The sequence below is a fragment of the Mytilus californianus genome, unplaced genomic scaffold (assembly GCF_021869535.1).
Source record: "Mytilus californianus isolate M0D057914Y unplaced genomic scaffold, xbMytCali1.0.p SCAF_3, whole genome shotgun sequence".
Classification (NCBI taxonomy): Eukaryota; Metazoa; Mollusca; class Bivalvia; order Mytilida; family Mytilidae; genus Mytilus; species Mytilus californianus.
The window spans coordinates 93,895,720-93,912,713 of NW_026262679.1; positions in this window are offsets into that span (position 1 = coordinate 93,895,720).

The window sequence follows — 16,994 nt, forward strand, 5'->3', positions numbered from 1 at the left end:
GATTATTTATGCTTGAAATTTTAATATAGGAGGCAACAGAATCAAAGAAATTTACGATATGCATGCAGTGAGTACAAATCAAAAGATTTACACTTAAAAACATAATATTTGTAAAAAAAAAAAAGCGGAAGATACCAAAGCGGCATTCAAATAAGTAAAGCGTGATCAAGTGTAAAAGAGAGGCGAAAGATAGCAGGGAAATAGATCCAAACGTGTTACTGACAACGCCAAAAGTTTTCAGACGAAAAGATTAATATAGTGTTGTATCTCACCTTTTTAAGATATTTTTACTAAAAAATTTATCCTAATTATCTTAGTAATACTAGGCTTCAATTCAAGCTGTATGCAAAAAAGACATGCTCCTCAAGTCCAAAAGTTGTTTTTTTTCAAAAACAACTGAGGCCTTGACAAAATATAATATATTGTATGGAGAGGACAAAAAAACGATCAACGGTTGCAAGCACCAAGCCCTGTCGATAGGTTTGAACACCTTAATCCTGTTGTTTGTGAATTGTGGCATTTAAAACAGACTTTCCTAGAGGAAATTTAAAGAGACTGAGCATAATAGATTCAAAGTAAATTCAGATAAGTCTCCAGTCTTTATTTGATACGCAGGACTTAAAAATCAATGATGTATGCACGGACAACTTTTCCCGCCTTTATTTGCAGAATTTAAACGAGGAAACAGTACTTCGGGAGTATAAAAATAACAAATGAAACAATTAAATGGAATCCCGAGTATTTAGTTAAAAATATGATTGGCAATGAGACAACTATCAAATTAAGTCTTCAATACTTTAACATGGATCATCAGCTATGCATGAACATATGTGAAACAGTTCAAACGATGAAACTAAACATCTGATTTATGACCCACTCCCCTTTCCCCCCAACGCATAACATGAATATTGCACATAGTATTTGTGTAAATGAATATACTCATATATAAGCAAACAATGATTTGTATTTAGATGTCTGATTGCATCACACAACCAAAATATCTGTTGTAAAGGAATTTTGTTTTATCTACATTTATAAGCTATTTTTTTTAAATTAAGAAAATGTATAAGTAGCCTTACAATGCAAAGATATCAAGAGAACAATGTATTTTATCATATTTTAAAACCTTCCTCCGAAGGACTGGTGTAACTTGATATAAAACACCCTCGTATACTAAGTCTGTTTGTACCGAAGATGAACATATCGTACGTGCAAAGCTCAGGTAATTAAAGCCTTTCGAGTACAGGGTATATAGACAAATGGAGGTAACTAGAAAAAATAATTGACACCGTTCTGACAAAGAAACAACGTTGTTTAACACAATTGAAGTAATAATATCATAGATAGAGTTAAAGATGGTTATCCTGTAGATTACGAAAATGAGGACGATGCTGAGAACGAAGCATACATTGTCATGTGATGCGCAAAGTTTATTTTCACTTTTGATATATATTTAAAAAAGGGAGATAGCTGTATATTTGAGACATAGGTTCAATTATCTATCTCCCTATACAACTATTATTCGAGATTTCTTCGTTCCGCAAATTTTTGTCAGAACTATACTGTCTCCACACTTTCCATCGAAATATAATGCAACTTATTCACATTACCCATGAGCGGACGTAGATGCGTACTTGTACCTCCCGCACAAACAAACGGACGCCCCATTTTGGCATGGGGTTTACTGTCGGTCGGAGGAGTAACTAGAGTGAACATATTTCTATTCCCCAGTAGAAAGGTTTTTTTTTTTAAAGTGTGATAATATATAAAAGATATAATCTGTATTCTTGTTATCAGAAAAAAAAACAAGCATAGATCTGCAGAATAATCGCCTATGAACCATCTGTAAATTCAAAAATAAAAGATCTTTAGTATTCATACCAAAAGGTTTGAATATAAAACCAGAAATGAAATTTAATCCCTCATTAAAGGGTTTTCATAAATACTAGAAGAGGAATATTATGAAATGAGCAATAGTTACAATCGCATCATTGTGTATGAATGTATATATTTTTTTCAAATGAGACTATTAAATCATAGCTCTTTAACTAGAATTCAAAATAAATTATTTAATATGATTTAATTGATAATGTAAGGGTTAAAATATGAATTAAAGTAATTCCTTAAATACCATGTTTTATCTTAAAGAAATAATTTAAATTTTAATGTTTTGAAACATCAAATATTTGAAATTAAAAAAACAAAACAATAATAGGATGTATAAACCATACCAACATAACCATTCTTTCTGTGACTTCTTGGATTTTTAATATCTTAATGTGAATATTTTGAGATTCATTGATCATAAAATTGTTCATTAAAAAATATGTAAAAAAATTAGAAAATTAATTAAAAAAAATATATAAAAGGTGTCATTACGTAAATAGCAGCTTCATGTATTATGTTGTGTGAGGATCTAACTTTCTGGGCTGTAGATAAAATGTGGTCCCTTTTGAACATTTTGCAGCAATTAACCTTGTTTCCAAAAGAAGGAGGCCAAAAAGCCCCTCTCCCTGTTTTCATTTTAGGTACATTTTGCTATCAAGAAAGGAAATTGTGTTTAAAAGCAATCATACCCAACATCCATACAATATAATTCTGTCATATATAATGATTTAAAACAATTTTATCTTTCAAAATAAGTTAAAGTCATACCTGTATGATTGTCAACCTGGCGGTCGTAAACAAAGTAGTTCGTATGTACGCACTTTCAGCAGAAGAGCTAAATAGCTACAAATTGTTGTCAGTTAAAAATTAAACCCTTAAAGTTAAACAAAGCTCATTTAAAGTGACTATGTGCAACGAATGCAAAATGCATGTATGCGCTGCGGATGACCACGTTATGCAAGATATTGCATATGTGAGTACGGTTGATGGCCAGATATATATACGCAGGACTTCGGGAAAGTTAAGAGGGACTCCGATTTCAAAACAAAAAATATCCCGGTAATTAAACAATTCATGAACGACAGCTAGAGGAGTAAAAGCGAGTGGACATAGAAAAAATGAATCAGAAGAATTGCCAAAGAAGCTTAATTACAAAAAGATCAACCCTTTGGAACCAGACAATAATATGATTGCAAATGAAGTACGACAAACTGTAGGGCGAGTTTTGTTGCCGTCTGCCCGGACTTTTATTGATTGGTCTGAAAATTTAACTATTCCATTTATAGAAGCTTTTAACGTGAATCATTACATGAAAAAGAATTGTAAACGGGCAAATGAACGATTGAAAAGCTACAAAAATGACAATATTTTCAGTTACACTCCAATGAACATATTCGAGATGTCTCCAAAATACACACTTATATGCATTATGTAAATGCAGCGTGTGTTCTTGACCAGAAACAGTCTGCTAACCCCTACGAAATTTGGATAGTTGTGCTATCTGATGGTCGATTTATTTTGCAGAGTGTACATGTGTGGTTTAAGTTTTTTAACTGCTAAATACCGAAACAATGGAAAAAAAACAAGAACATTACACTCTCACAAGATGACGATGAATTCTTCAATAAAGAAATTTACATGTATACCTTATATATAGGGATCAATTGCAAAATTAAAGACAGATTAATTCTGCCCCAGGACCAGATAGTATGTTTACAGAGCTGATGAAACATTGTTTGACAAATCATGGAGAGAAGGAAGAATACAAGTGGAAAAGAGCAAATATTCAATTTAAAAAAAAGGTAAATCAAATTAGGATAATTCATCGTCATACATACAAAAAAGTCTTCCAAAATTGCTAGGTAAGACAATGGAAAGAATTTTGACAAGACGATTGGAAAGATATGCAGAATCTGAACATATCGGAAATAAACTAATAAACTTTATTAAGCACAAATTACACCCACAAGAAGGTGAAGGGTAGAAACACATTTACAGGTAGAAACAACAATATAATTATGACATCTACATTTACATAACAATAAAACAAAATATTAAACACACAATACAATAAACGACCTCAAGTGCCCCCTCTCCTCAGTTCCATAGACTGTTTAATGGAGCCTAAAGATTTCACTTGCTGACTATTAGTTGGATATAGAATATATTTCACTCTATTATCAGAAAAATCTCTGTACTAGGTTTTTAAATCTTTAAAAAAGGCATGTTTTAAATCATTATTTATTTTACATATTAAAAAGAAATGGGATTCCTTATCCAGAACTTTGCACTTATTACAAAAGGATCGAGGGCGTGGCATAGTTTTATATCTTCCAGTTTCAATCGTGAGGGAATGATCACTTAATTCTAAATTTGCATATACGTTTTCTTGAATCAAGATGATGGTATGGTGAACAAAATTCTTGATTATATTCAGATTTATATGCTTAAACAAAAGAACAAGAAGGTTTCAGACATTGCAGATACTCAACAAATGCACTATGACGTCGCGTACGATGTTGGTGATAGTACGGGTTTTTCTTTCCATTTCGCCTTTATTGTATTTTCGCATTTGTTTGAAGTATATATATATCAAAATGTGCGTATTTAAAAGTAGAAATGGAATATGCCTTAAAATCAATACTTTTTTTCATTTTGTAAATCGAAACTTCTAACCACAATGGCCCACAATACTTTAATTTAAAACATTATTTTACCTGCACGAAATGAAAGAGGTACGACGTTAAATATACAATGCATGAACAATATATTTAAACGTCAAATTAACGTTACCAAAACTAACACCAACACCGTACGCGCGCAAGAGGACATATATCAGTTTCAGATTTACATTTTCTTTGGTATTTCAAATCTCCGTAAATATTGGATCAAATTCAATAACTAAACTCTTATTTTAAAGTTTATAATTCACAAACGTATTTATGCTACATATCTCATACTACCAGTATACGTTAACTTGATGTAATTTTATAGCCCCTTGTATTTATACAGTTTTTCTTTTTTTTTTGTGTATAGATCTAGAAATAATTACTGTGTATATTTGTCGTTAGAACATGATTAGTTATTTATAACATGTATATTTTTATAAACTGTGTCTTATTTGCAGGAATAACTTTGGTTGGACTGGATAAGCCTGTTTGGAAATCGAAAGAAGGAAGCGTCACAATGAAGTTAATGACGTCATTTAATAAAATCCTACTTTGTGACGTCAAATATCAGTACGATAACGTTTTCTAGGGAGTACCTGTCTGTGCATAGAACTATAAAATGTTTAAACTGTAAGTTGTGAAACTTTTTTGCACATATAATTGAAGATTGCACTTGTCTAGTACCGTGTAAAAAAAAGTAAAACAACAAAAATACCGAACTCCAATGAAAATTCAAAACGGAAAGAAAGTCCTTTAACAATTGGCAAAATCAAAAGCTCTACGTCCAATATCATTTAAGTCGTGCAAACATAGTTCATGAGTTTGAATGGGTCCACTGTTGAAAAGATATACTTTTTGATGAGCCCATGTGTCGATAACATATTTCATGATATGTATATTCAGTTTTAAAAACATATAAACTATAATAAACTTCATTTAATGTAAAAATATCGAACTTTAATTTAAAAAGTGTCAAAAAGCCATGTCGCCAATTTCAAATAAGGAATAAGCATTTGGAAAAAACTGTCCTCTGCACCAATTTCATGCACTTTTTTGATTAAATCAAAATGATCCTTATAGGAACTATTGAATATGAAAGCCAAAATAAAATTTAAACACCACAAACAAATGTTTTTGGTCAATTTAGATATGTCACCCATTTCATGATTCTTCCATAACGCGGATTTAAGTATATCTCAAAATGTGTAATTTAGAGGTTCAGTGCTTTTTATGTCTGTTTTAGGGTTGAATAGTGTTGAATTTTGAATTGCTATCCCAATCTGTCCATTAAAACAACCAATTTTTCTTAAATATTCCATTTAACCAATTATGTTAATCAAATGATTCCTCCGTAACCGTAGGCTAGACCATTAGTACAGTATTGAAACAAGAATTTCTCTTTTTATACAACCAATCTCACCTATTTCGACGATAAAACAAGATTTCAATATAATTTTAATTTAGCAGCATTCTTGAAATAAAAAAATAAAAACTGCCTGGAAATTCCTCCGAAACGATTCTTCCGAATGGGACATTTTTATACAGGGTACATTTTCAACTATACACCGGTTAATAATGTGTCACGTGGTTTAAAAAGTGTCATGGGCGGGATTAATTGAATGAAAGCAGTAATTCACCACCGAAAACGATATTATTTGAAGAAAAAGGAGTTATCTCGGAAATTTTGTGAAGGTAAATATATCATTTGATAGAGAGGAAATTTTAAAGAGAGTTAACTTGTATTTAAAAAAGTTTGTTCACATTAAAAAACATAATAACAACACTGTATAAACAACGACCAAAACATACATAAACAATTTACCGGAGTAGAAGGAAAAAATAACAAATTAAAAAGCGCCTACAATGTTACGGATGAATAACAATTCTTCCGTTACATAGTCTTAACGACAAAAATGATGTAAAATATGAACTACAACTATTTATAAATGAATATAATTATTTTAGGTTTACTATTATAACGTTACACTGATTATTCAAAACTACATGATTTATGAACACATTTTTCTAAAATGTTAATGACTAACATACGGCAGCAGAATCTCTGAATAAGCATGCGAAAAGCGAAAAACGATCCACAAACGACAAATACAAGAGTTCGTTCATCTACGAAATCATGAAAATCTAAGAGACGATCCTAATATCCTTGACTGGATACAGGCATTTTCAAGCGATAATCGTGGATTATAAAAGGTTTTACGGCATGACAAACCTCCATTCAAATGGTGTATAACCTATAGTTGCTTACATTAACGACATTGTGTCTTGGATAGAGATTTGTCTCATTTTCACTCATACCACATTTTCTTATTATTATATTTATTTTTCAGCTTACAATGGCACTAACCAATGCTGAAAGACAAAAAAAAAAAGAATACCTGCAGGGGGAAAGAGCACGAAAAAGAAAAGCATATATTCCATCAAAAGAACTAATTATGTCTCAAAGAAAGAAAAGAAACTCGTATGTTAGTTCTTAAACTGAGTTTTCCGGCTTGCGGGCTAAAGCAAATGGAAGTAAATCTCGGAGAAAGAAAATATTGTTGGAAAAGACTAACGCACTACAGCCTTTAGAAGAAGAAAATTTGAAATTAAAGAGAAAATACCAAGCACTTACAAGAAAGCAACAGCGGATAAACAGGAAACTAAGAGACACAGATTCCCCAAGAAGCAAGGCTTACAAAGATATTCAGGAAGTAATCCCAAAGAAGACCAGTGCTGATAAGTCAGGAGAAAACAAGTATTATATCATACAATGATAAATGAATTGAAAGAAATTAACAAAATGTACAAGTTCAAAGCGAAGTCCAAAAGTTCAATTTATTCAGTTGGCAGTGAAAAAATATAGAATGTTAAGTTGCACAGTTCAAGAAACAGAACTGACCAGGAATACATTAGCAGAAATTGCAAAACTGAAAACAAAAGAAAGCTATCAACGTAAAAGATCACTGAAAGAGCAAGGAAATATCAGATCGCAATCATAAAATTTTAGAACGTAGTTATAATAGCACCACCATGCCGAATAAGAAGGACGTGAAAAAAGTTAATGACCAACAAAAGCCGAAACGAATACTTAATGATTACATAGACATTTTATATGATTTGGAAAATCAAACATTCAAGGTCTGTAGAGCTACATTCTACAGATTTTGTCCAAGTAATATTTTGCCAGCTTCGTTCACTACAAAAAGATCGTGCTTATGCATAAAGCATCAAAATATGGCTCTTATGACAAGCAAAGGACTGAATGAAAGTCTTGGTAAAAGTGACAGAGCACTAGACAAGTTTTATTACAGAAACTCAAATGAAGATCTTATGAGGATAGTTGATGATATTGGCAAAGAGAAAATAGCGTTTAGTAGATGGCAGAGAATTGATATTGGTGACGGACGAAAAAAGATAGGATTGGTAAATGTTGAGCTTGAAGCTAATGAGTTCAAGATAGAACTAGTCAAGTGTGCTGATATCTTTAAGCTACACGTCGAAATGGTTACTTATCAATACGAGGAGATACGCAAATTGAAGGAAAATCTGCAAAATGGCCATGTATTAGCTAAACTTGATTTTGCTGAAAATTACACCTGTACAACATACGACAAGGTACAATCAGCATACTGGAACATAACCATGGTCACTTTACATCCTATTGTTGTCAACTTTCGAAATATTGAAACGGCAAATTAGAGCACAAATCATTTGCTATGATTTCAGATGAGCTATCCCATACAGCAGCAGCGGTGTTAGCATTTCTACGATCATTGCTTCCTAAACTACACGAGCTTGTTCCAAATATGTCATTTGTACACTACATTTCTGACATCCCGACATCCCAATACCGAAACAGATATATATTTAAAGTAGTTGCCAAACATTAATCACTGTTCAACATTCCTTCTAGCTGGCAGTACTTCGAAGCAGGTCACGGCAAGGGTCCTTGTGATGGTGTAGATGCTGTGGCCAAACGAATGGCGTTTAATGCAGTTAAAAGGGACAAACATGTCATTCAAGATGCCCCGTCCTTTTTTACATGGGCTTCAAAGCCTGAGTCATCAATCAATTATATGTGGGTTGGAAAGGAATCAATCGCATGAGCTGATATAGACATTAACGCAACTGAACCGAAACTTACTCAAGGAACAATGTTGTTGCATGTAGTTTTTGGACATAATGAGTCTACTGTTATTACAAGGGTAAAGTCTTGTTTTTGTGAAGAATGTTTTGTTAATGGCAAGTTGTGTCCAGAGAGTGTTTGTGGTGGATGGCAACAGCACGAAATTAAGTCTGTGTCTTTACCAATTGAACAAACTGTCCAAAAAGAACCAAATCAATACAACAACGATGACTTTGATTGCAGCAACATATCAAGGAGATTGGTATATTGGGCAAATCATAGATATCGATCTTGTTGATGGAGATTACAACATATCCTTCTTGACAAAAACCAAACTTCGGGGAGCAAATAGTTTCAAAAATCTAACCAAATCGGACATTACGTGGGTTTTTCAAGTCAGATTCTTTGTAAAATACAAGAACCATCACCTGTAGGAAAAAGTGGACGAACTTTCTCTCTTCCACAGGACACAGTTATCAAAATTGAAAGACTTTTTCTTGCAAATTTCTCCGTAACAGGACATTAAATTTAAATTTCTTTTTTGACAAATTGTATTCAATTGTTACATTTGTTTGTTAGTCAATGTTTGTTGGAATGAAAACTTATAATTTTGCTATTATATATGACTGACATGAATTATTTGTTCTTAAAATAATTTTAGATTCCTCCGTAACAGAAAGAGATGTGTGAATAACCGAGTAGATCATATCAAATATGAAACATAAAATAGTTTTGTGAACTTCATCATGTTCAACGTTCAATAATATATATATATATATATATATAAACAAGGATATCATATTATTTCACTCCCAAAAATCTTGATTAATCCGAATTCCTCCGTAACAATTTCATTGATTACTTATTGATTATTTTTTAAGTATACTGGGTTTGAAATATGCATATAATATATTTATATCAGAGAAAGGTTTATAACTGAACTTAAAAATGTTATTAATCTTATGTTGTCCTGTTAAACCAGTTTTGTACAGATAATGGCATATAGGTTTGTTTCATAATCTAAAAATGCAAATTTAATCAAATATTTATCCATTGTACTCATAAATCCCATTTTTATTAACTTTCATAGCTTACAGTTTTCATCAATTTATATCAGTTCTATACATATTCAAGTTTAAAGATAAAAAAATTCGCTTGGCATTTTTGGATTGTTTGTAATGAAAAAATAGCATCCTTAAGGGTCGGATCATTCGGTTTTTATGGAGGAATCTGGATGATAAAATAAGAGGAGAAAGCTCTTGTCTTTGGATATTCATATCTTTAGACGTGGTAGAGATTTGATCAAGATATTTTACAATTTTAAAGTTTAATATATTTCAAATATGAAAATGAGTACAGTTTCTAACTATTGAGGTTTTATTTCTTATGCATTTGATATATCCAATTGCATGACTTATGTGAGGTGTCTAACACATCAAACGAATGGAAAACAACTGTCATATTCCTGACTTGGTACAGGCGTTTCCTTATGTAAAAAGTGGTGGATTAAACCTGGTTTTAAAGTTAGCTAAACCTCTCACTTGTATAATAGTCGGATAAAATTTCATTATATTGACAACAATGTGTGAACAAAACAAACAGACATAATAGGTAAAAATGTCGGAAATAGGGGTACAGCAGTCAACATTGTGTTATAACACTGAATATTATTTTGTCAAATATTGTATGTGTATTGAACAATATATGATTATTATATAACTCCTTTTCTTTTTCATTCAAATAGAATAAAAAAAACAAATACAAATCTTTACAATTAATTGACAATAAGGTATGTGTTTGTTTGTTCCATAAGACTGATCACAACACAACAGGAATTTAGGTTTCTTCAAAATTAAAACGTACAAAAAATACAACTAATGAGCTCGAGTCTTTGGTTTTCTATGTTGTGCTTTGTGTACTATTGTTTGTCTTTTTCTTTTTTTGTCATGGCGTTGTCAGTTTATTTTCGACCTATGAGTTTGAATGTCCCTTTGGTATCCTTTGCCTCTCTTTTAATGAATTAATTTTTTTCAACCGGCTCATGTTTTCCATTAATTTTTACCCATTCCTTATTTGCAAATTCACTGCAAGGCTTAACATGTCCGTTAAATAACAGTAACAGTAAATCATAGCATATCAATCCACTCAATCACCCGATAAGATCTAGCAGTGTCTTCTTGAAAATGCAGAATTCATTACCAAGTTTTAATTTGTATATCATATACAAGTTAATAGTTTGTGAGAGGGAATATTTGAAATGTCCAATCAAAATGATTTTGAAGATGAAGGGTATGAAACGAACATCTTCGAAGTTGACGACGACTTTGCACATTTTGAGAGTTCTGATTCCGACACTAATTACAACGATAATGAAGACTCCACTGATTCTGAGGATGAGTCTGGCGTGCTTGTTCTGAGGGGCACTGGATGACTGTAAATGATCCTGAAACATCCATCAGAAATTGTTGAATTTGAACAGCACATAGGTCTAATAAATCCTTCACCAATCAACAGTCATCCAATAGAATATTGTATTTGACTGCCTTGCATCTGGCACTGCAACGGGATAGTCACTTATTGACATTGGTTTTAGAAACTAATAAATATGCACACCAATATATACAACAAATCGAAAATCCAACATCTTAATGTCGTAGAAATAAGAGCATTTTTAGGTGTTTTATGAGTATGGGGCTTGTCAAAAAGTCCAGCTTAAGGTCTTACTGGGATGCTTCTCTTAACTCGTGGTTCACAAATAAACCATCATTTAAATCTGTTATGTCTAGGAACAGATTCCAAAATCTTCTTAGAAATTTGCATTGTAACAACACTGAGGAAGAAGTCCATTGTGGTCAAGAGGGGCATGACCATGCTTACAAGATAAGACCTATTTAACGATACGTTTAAAGACAATTACGAACTAGCAAGAGATATTACGGTTCATGAATCAATGGTTGGATTCAAAGGGAGTCACCACTTGGTACAGTACATGCCAGGGCAGAAATCTCGCAGATGGGGCATGTTTTAGCAGAGGGCAACAGTGGGTACGGCTTGAAAATAAGAATGTATTTTGATTGGGGGGACAGTGTTATGATCAGAAAATAAAATGTTTCAACATGTATATGTAATCTAAGAAGGTCGTGAAAATTTCGACAGCCACTGAAAATTGAGGGTAAATTAGATAGGGACAGATATGTAGCATTGCAACAGGCCACCAACAGATTACTCAAACATTTTTAAAAGGTTTTAAAGGTGCAGACAGCCTGGGATTCTATACACAAGGCATTGGATTGAACATCCCTTTTCTAATCGTGACTGCGTACTTGTACATACATATCTCACAAAGGGTTTTACTACCAGACGGAAGAAGACCTAGAGTGACGATATATTTTTTTTCCAGTCATCCTTGGTGACAACAACCAAAATATACGCGAATGAGTAATTCTCTTATGATTGTGGCCTGGTATCTATTTCTTGCCTGAAGACATATTTCTCGTTTCACACTGCGGTGTGATACGAAATATGTGTTAATTTGATTGGCTTATTCGGCACCATGAAACGATATTGCGACATTTGCAGTGGCTGTTCGTCTTTTAAGATTTTCAAAGGTTCAGACGATGCACATTTCTTCCATGGCAACTGAGATATGTGATTTTTTAAAGAATATACTACACACTCACACTTTTCACCTCAAAAAAAACTTTTTATCAATTTTTTTTCACTTTCTGAAGCGTACAAAAAGTTTTGTAATGCCCGATGTTAAAGTTTAACACCGGAACAGGATATATGACGACATCCTGGTATGTGCTAAAGACTAGATCAATGATTCGCGGTATGTTTTATTTAACAGAAAGAGAATGTTTAACAATAGGTTTATTGTGGGATGTCTAGATACGCTGCAACGTCCAGTCTGTGTTTTCGTTAGATGAGTTAAGATTTTTCAACTGATTTTCGTAGTTTGTTCTTATGTTGTACTGTTACATCACTGTCCCAGGGAAGGGGTTTTGCGCCAGCATTCTATAGGTGCCTTCAACAACGTGCAAACCCCATACCGCATAATAAGCTATTAAAGGCCCCGAACTGACATGTCAAAATATTGGAAAAAGAAAAGTAATGGCCTCATCTATGTACAAAACAATGAACGAAAAACAAATATGATATACAACAACAAACGACAACCACGAATAACAGACTCTTGACTTGAGACAGGCATCTACAAAATCTAGATTGGTTAAACATTTTTGAAAGCGCCAGCCCTCCCCGAATCTGGGACAATGGTGAAACGCCACAACACAAGAACAAAATACACAACACAATAAAACAAAAACAAATATGAAAAACGGCAATAAGCGGAAAACCACACCTTTACAGGATCCTGACTTGGGACAGGAACAAATAAAATGTGTGTGTGTGGGGGGAGGGGTAGCTATGTTTGCTGGCGACAAACCCTGCACCCCCACTCCCAACCAAGAACTGGAGTAATATCAACTTGATATCAAATCTCGTTATTCAATTTAAATAGTAATAATAAAATCGCCGAAGGCTCGTTTATTGTTATATTAAGATTATTGAATAACTCGAGTTGATATCAAGCGATACCCTCGCTCGTAATGAAGGCTATAAGTTTCTGTTATATGCTTCGGCAAGTTGTTTTCGTCATAGCTATGGTTAAGCCATTCTGAAGTTTGGTAAAACTTCACCCTGTGATAAATAAACTTTAAAATCACACGAATTTTTTATAACACATTGAAATTTCAGAAAAGGAAAGATTGAGATTAAAAAGATAAAGAGAAAAAAAAAAGGCTGAGAATATCAGATTATTACATGGCATTTTTATATCAGATGTATTATCAGCCCAATGTGCAAAACCGAAAGCTCGAGTGCTGATATTGACTGAGAGCTGATAATACATCTGATATGTAAAATGACATGTTATGATCTTTTTACTATATGCTTCAACAATGGATAAAACAATATATTGATCCTTTTAAGCGGTTCTCAAATAGAAGTTCAAAAAGTGAAAATTTTACGGACGACGGACGCCAAATGTAAGATACCCGATATGAAATCTTTTTATCATATGCCTCAACATAGGAGAAAAACAACAGTAAAATATATTTTTCTATTCACGATAAAAGAAAAATCAACAAAACAAAATGAACACTTGTTTCGGAGTTTTGTGTGACGTCCAAACTAGTGAACTAGTACACATTTTTGTTTAGGGGCCAGCTGAAGCCCGACTACGGGTGCGGGATTTTATCGCTGTGTTGAAGACCCATTGGTGTCCTTGGACTGTTTTCTGATCTTTGGTCGGGTTGTTGTCTCTTTGACACATTTCCCGTTTCAATTCTCAATTTTACTGTTTGAAAAAGTCAACATTTGTAAAGTAACTTGCTAAATTATGCCGGAAATTTTGGAAAATGAATTTATTGTATCATTTGTTTTGCACTTTACATAATATATTTTCCTGTTTCCTAATATTTGTTTTGTACCCTACTTTCTTATGTTTTTCACTGAAAACGTACCATTGAGATATATTTTCCGGACTGTGCCGAGTAACACCGGAATACCATGCGATAACGTTACGGAAAGGCATGCGATAATAGCCGGAAGCAGTTGATAATTTTTATCATATCAGCCCGCTAAGCACCATTTCGGAAAATATTGAATTCACGTAAATTTAATGCTATTATCATACTGTAAATATTATAAGTTATTTACTCTAATGATAATGAAAAATTACACACTTTCCATGAAAATTGAGATTGAGTTCACGCATGCTTTTAATCAAAACAATATAGTCCTTTGCAGAACATCGCAATGTTATGAATTCATTAGTGCTATTTGGATACGGGTTAAGTTATGCTTTTTAACATCTCACTACACTTATACAAAATAATACATGTTAAATATCATTATTAAATCATTTAACTTTATATACCTCTAAAACAGGTTCTTGAGGTTTAGCTATGCGGTATAGGTTTCCTTCTTCCACCAATTCTCTCTATCTTCAAACAGAGGACCACTTATAAATAAAAGTTTGCTTTCACTATATTGCGATTGCTTTCTGACCAAGAGGGCTCTGTAGTCGTTTGGTTTCCTTCTGGAGGCAAATTCTTAAATAAAACAATGTTGGTTAGTGTGAACTAACTTTTTCTTTATTATATAATAGATGGTGATAAAGAAGATAATATTTTATGAATTGCATAGTGCATAAAAAAAAAATCAATCCTAAGTTGGTGTAAATTGGGGCAGTTGTTCCATTCTACTGACAACAATGTGTGAACAAAACAGTCATAAAAGGTAAAAATATCAAAAATAGGGGTACAGCAGTCAACATTGTGTTATAATCTTATTCACTATAAAAACAAACAAATATGTCAACAAAGAAATACAAAATGGCATATAGACAAAGCACATAAGCAAAAATGAAAGACAAGATTACAAAAATTTACCATAGCACAATAACACAATGGCGGGATGTATAAGTACCGAGCCACGCCAAAAGGATATTACCAAAAATGAACTAAACAGTAAAGGTTAATAATTTACAAAGACAAATAAAAGAACACACGACGGGAGCCACATGTGGAGCAGGATCTGCTGACCTTTTTGGAGCACTTGAGATCACCCCCAGTTTTTTGGTGGGGTTCGTGTTGCTCAGTCTTTAGTTTTCTATGTTGTGCTTTGTGTACTATTGTTTGTTGGTAGTTTCTCTTTTTTAGCCATGGCGTTGTCAGTTTATTTTCGACTTATAAGTTTGAATGACCCTTTGGTATCTTTCGCTTCTCTTCTGTAACACGTAATTAAGATGATAAACAACGTCAGTACCTATAATCTATACTTCAAGACTATCATGTATTATTTTTGCAGTTGATACGGAATATTTATCAACAAGGTCTTGTTATCTTACGATGAACTTTTTAAGAAAAAGGACGAGACGTTCGTTGACATATCCTGGTTCATCAACTTTCTGCTGAGACACTGGTGATGTTTTATAAGTATGAGTAGCAGCTGCAAGCTCTTTAATACCGAATGAGTTGGGGAAATGTATATCCCATATGTAGGTGAAGTTGGAGTATTGCTACTAAGGTGGGGGAAATTGACAATTTCAAAATTACAATCATCTCGTTTGTCATGGATTCTGGTACTGAGATGACCGTTTATGTCAAATTCGAGGTATAAGTTTAATAAACAGCTGCGCCATGAGCGCATGATACGCCCGTCGTCTTGTGTGTGAGGTTTCATGCAATAATCATAAATCGTTTCTGACATACGGCGCGACATATGAAAAACCCCCTTTTTTATAGAAAAATCAATAACTCTAAAATAAAATTTTGAATCATCACCAAAAAGTATACAGATCTTTAGATTAATATAACTTTGAAGTGTGTAAAGTTTTAAGCAATAATCATAAGTCGTTTTTGAGATACGGCGCGACATGTGAACCCCCCCTTTTTTTTTTACCAAAAACTCAAAAAATCAATAACTCTAATATAAAATTTTGAATCATCACCAAAAAGTATACACATCTTTAGATTAATATAACTATGAAGTGTGTAAAGTTTTAAGCAATAATCGTAAATTGTTTTTGAGATACGGCGCGACATGTGAACCCCCCCCCCTTTTTTTTTTACAAAAAACTCAATAACTCTAAAATAAAATTTTAAATCATCACCAAAAAGTATACAGATCTTTAGATTAATATAACTAAGAAGTGTGTAAGTTTTAAGCAGTGATCATAAATCGTTTTTGAGATACGGCGCGACATGTGAAAAAAACACCCCCTGTTTTAGTTACAAAGTCCCGTAACTCAAAAAGGTTTAATCTTATTTTCACCAAAAAGTATACTGATCGTTTGACCATCATAAGAAACAACTATGTTCAGTTTCATGAAATTTGGATAAGTCGTTCTCAAGTTACGGTGCGACATGTGGACGTCGGATAGACAGACAGACAGACAAACGGACAGACGGACAGACAGACGGACGCCGGACATTTGTATACCATAATACGTCCCGTCAAAATTTTGACGGGCGTATAACAATGAGGCAGAAGCCGTGTCTGTTGTTTCTTCAATTTCTAGTTCTGGAGGAAATATTAATGGTACTGAATCAGGAAAAATTTGGATTGTTAGTGGAAAGAACATCATCAATATTTCTGAATCATTGATCTTCGCTTCTTTGATCATCTTGTTTTTGACAAGTGTCTGAAGGAACTCCGACTCATATAAAAATAAGAAGAGGTCGGCAAGGAGGTGCGCACAGTTCGGTCCCATAGGAATGCCGACACTTTGTTGAAAAAGACTACCC